Below are 4,373 nucleotides of genomic sequence, written 5' to 3'. Positions count from 1 at the left end.
AATGAGATATATCTATATTCCAATTCTTTGCCCTCTTTGCAATGCGCAAGAATGTACAAAATCAAGGACTTTATCAGAAAAGTTGTGTAAAGTTGTGTATTTTCAATTGACAGCGATCCACCTCCCGCATCAGACACTAATATATCATGAAAATCACATGAAAGCTCTGACCCTGTCACAAAGTTCAACCATTTCTTACTCTTCACAAATTCAAGACAAGGCCACAATACAAACCCAATTAAAACAGCGCTGATGCTCGCAGCCATGACTTTAAAAGAAGCAACTGCTACCACCAGAACCAGTAACAACGAAGGTATTAGATAGAGGAGAATAACTCCAACAGTCCCAAGAGGAACTTTATAGGGCCGAGCAAATCCTAGCTTCTTGATTCTTAAACATATAAAGGCAGCAAACTCTACAAACATACCAAAGCAATAGAGATAATTCTCAGCTGCTACAATTTCTTGAAAACTCAATGAAATTCCAGAAGCAGAAAACATAATGGCCAGAAGAGGAGTTCCATATCTTGATCTGACAGCAAATAGAGCAGGAAGCATGCCTGATTGTCCCATGCCAAGAAGCTGAAAAGAATCAATGCTCATTTCAATTTAAAAAATTTACGTGGCACAACCCACCCTCTCACATTTCATTTCAAGCGGGACTGTGAGTTTGAAATTTTGAGCGGGAATGCGAGTTTGAAATCTTGCACGCGGAGGTTTAGTTGAATGTGTGTAGGTGGACAGTGCATTTTCATTAACTACATCCACTTGCATTAAGTACATCCAAGTGATTAAGTCGGAGCGGAGGAGCCTGTTAGAGCGGGAGCAGTGGTGGAGCCTAAGTCGGAGCGGAGGAGCCTGTCAGAGCCTGCTGCAGTCAGAGCTACTGAAACCGCCGGAAAATAAATCATGATGTATGGGCATGTATGTTACCATGCACGCACGGAATCGGAATCTGTTAGCGAGAGAAATGATTGACAGCCAAAGCCGATGTCAGAACCCCTCTCCCAACACTGTCTTTAGAGTTTCTTAAGAAGCATTAATGGATCTATAGAGTTAGAAATAGAGTTAGAAATAGGCCTTGCCATTGTGTTTGATGGTGGAATGAATGGCCCCGATTAGAGTTAGAAATAGGCCTTGCCATTGTGTTTGATGGTGGAATGAATGGCCCCGATATGCAATGAATACGGAAGAATATCATGTTTGATCCTCCGCGCCTCCCAAAACGAGCGATTTGACATGTCGATTCATACTCCATCGGCCAGTGATGATACTATACCTTGCTTTCTTATGAAGAATTGAATATTGTTGCAAAGCGAAGGGCCGACCTTGATATGCCCAAATCATAATATCGTATGATTTTATTTCATCGGATAGGCAGGAGACTCCGGCTTCGTTATATATTTCCCTCGTCCCCTTTTTCTTTAATACCCCACGCCTTTCCTCTGGCCCGTTTTCAAGCCTGATTTTTTCGTCCATGGCTTTGTCTCATAATCTTAAGACTATCGGCATCGATCTCGGAACCACTTACAGCTGTGTGGGTATTTGGCGTGGTGACCATGACAGACTGGATATCATTCCCAATGAACAGGGAAACGGGACTACTCCCTCCATGGTTGCCTTCACACAAAATGAACGCCTCATCGGACAGCCTGCAAAGAATCAAGTCGCTTCCAACCCTGCAAATACAATCTTTGATGCCAAGAGGTTGATTGGCAGACGTTTCTCCGATTCCTCCGTCCATGCTGATAGGTGCCTCTGGCCTTTTGCTGTTGTTTGCGGATCCAATGACAAGCCCATAATCCAGGTTAATCCAGGTAACATCCAAGGAAGAAGAGAAAACTTTTACAGCCGAGGAAATCTCGTCAATGGTATTGCTTAAGATGAAAGAAATTGCCAAATCATACCAGGGTTGTCAAGTGAATAAGGCTGTCATTACCGTTCCCGCTTATTACAACAATTCCCAGAGGCAAGCCACTAAGGATGCCGGGAAGATAGCAGGTTCTGAAGTGTTACAAATATTGAACGAGCCAACAGCTGCTGCGATTGCATATGGCTTTGACTGGAAAGCTTATGCATCACAAGATGGGGAGAACTCTTCGATTTGGGTGGAGGAACATTCGATGTTGCTGTGCTTAATATAAAAAAGCACAAAATTGAAGTCAAGGCGGTCGGAGGAGATACCCATCTAGGGGGCGAGGATTTTGACAACAGAATGGTGAGCCATTTTGTGCAGGAATTTCAAAGGAAATACAAAATCGACATATCTTCAAATGCAAGAGCGCTAGGAGGCTTCGCAGTGCATGCGAGAGAGCCAAGAGAGAGCTGTCTTCCTCTGTGGAGGCCATCGTTGAAGTACCCTGTCTCCAAGAAGGCGAAGACCTTCATTCTAAAATAAGGCGAGCAAAGTTTGAGCAGATGAACATGGATCTGTTTGAAAAATGCATTGAAATTGTTGCCAAGTGCTTGGAGGATACTGGAATGACTAAATCCCAAATTGACAACGTTGTGTTGGTGGGAGGTTCTACGCGAATACCCAAAGTGCAGGAGTTGCTTAAAGCTTTCTTCGACGGCCAAATGGAGTTGTGTAAGTCCATCCATCCTGATGAAGCTGTAGTTTATGGTGCTTCCGTGCAGGCTGCGGTGTTGAATGGCGACAACACAGCAAAGCTCATACTTCGAGATGTCACTCCCCTTAGTCTAGGAGTTGCACTTCGAGGGGATACCATGGACGTATTGGTCCCTAGAAATACACAAATTCCGGTTAGAAGGGAGGAGAAATATGTGACTGTAGCGGACAATCAGGAAAATGTGACAGTTAGCATCTATGAAGGGGAAAGGCCTAATGTCGAAAACAATAATCTTTTGGGCGAATTTGATTTGGAGGGACTTCCGCGTGCACCGAGAGGCGAGGTTGAAATTATTGAAACCCTAGAGATCGATGCAAACGGAATTGTGAAGGTGTCAGCAGAGCATAAGACTAGTGGGATAAAGGACGCGATGATCATGACGAATGACAGCAGTAGGTTGGGCGATGATGAGATTGCCAAAATGATTGCAGAGGCAGAGAAACTCAAAATTGAAGATCAAGAGTGGAAGGAAACAGTGAAACTGAGGAATGCACTGGATCAATACATCTACGACGTGAAGAAAAGCTTGAATAATGAAAAACTGAGGGGAGAGATGAAGAAGAAAGATGTTCAAAACATCAAAGCAGGTCTTGAAGAGGTAGGTGAATGGCTTAGTGAAAATGCGAATGCAGAGAAGGATGACTTGGTAAAGAAAATGAAGAAAGTTAAAAGATTATCTATAAAAATAGATAAGAAATTCTAAATCATCTGCGATAGCATCCATATTACATTTTTGAGTTTGTTAAATCATTTCTCTATGTAAACTTGTTAGATATCGAAATTTACAATGCTTATATCATATTGTATATTGTAATTTGTCTGTGAATGATCAATGGTATGGATTGTGATTTTAAAGGGAATCACTTCAGTTTTTCAATTGAATTTATTAGCATTTTAATACAATAAGACAAAATATTAGCCTGCTTAATGAAGAGTACTTCCACTAGTACATTTATGCACATTTATGCAGTACTTTTAGAAACAAACTTATTTATAAAACAAAATATTAGCCTGGGCAATAAAATACTTCTGCTAATATATAATTTTTGCTACACTCTTAGATGTTGAGGAAAGGGACAATGCTGTAATTATATCATGGGATTGAAATCATCTTGAAAGGTCTAAGTTCATGCTTTCAGTTTTGTTCTTTAATAAATTACATGGGATTGAAATCATCTTGAAAGTTCTAAGTTCATGCTTTCAGTTCTGTTCTTTAATAAAGTTCTAAGTTCATGCTTTCAGTTCTGTTCTTTAATATTAGGTAGGCTAGGGTGCTTTATTAAATAGATTTTGGGTTACATGTATTACTATGTTGAATATGAGAATGCTGAAAGGAGTTGTGAGCGGAGGTTGATTTGTAATTGATCATTCCTATCTGGGCCGCTGTCAGAAAGGGTGTACCTGCAGTATTATATTAAATATTCAGATTATAAATTATTGTTGTTGTTTTAAATATTCAGATTATAATTAAAGTAATTTTTTTTTAGAGGTTGAACATTTAGATATTGTATAATTTATTTGTTACTTTTTAATGTTGATTTGTATTTGATCATTCTTATCTGGGTAGCTGCCAGAAAGGCTTAACACATGCAGTACTATATTAAACATTCAGATTATAATTATGGCTGTTTGAATATTCAAATTATAATTAAAGTATTATTTTAAGTTTTTTTTTTTTAATATTCGGTTGAACATTGAGATTTTGTATAATTTATTTGCTAGTTCTTAATGTTTATTATTATTA

General features: G+C 39.5%; 1 pseudogene; it reads left to right on the top strand.

The window, feature by feature from the left end:
* Positions 1 to 1,352: 1,352 nt before the first annotated feature.
* Positions 1,353 to 3,332, top strand: LOC149230767 (heat shock 70 kDa protein 4-like; annotated as a pseudogene).
* Positions 3,333 to 4,373: the final 1,041 nt, after the last annotated feature.

This window comes from Pinus tabuliformis, chromosome J (genome assembly GCF_031772625.1).
Source record: "Pinus tabuliformis cultivar Carrire ecotype Pingquan chromosome J, CPIR1, whole genome shotgun sequence".
In the NCBI taxonomy this organism is placed as follows: domain Eukaryota; kingdom Viridiplantae; phylum Streptophyta; class Pinopsida; order Pinales; family Pinaceae; genus Pinus; species Pinus tabuliformis.
Note: the sequence above shows the minus strand (reverse complement) of the source record. Positions and strands in the feature narration are given on the sequence as shown.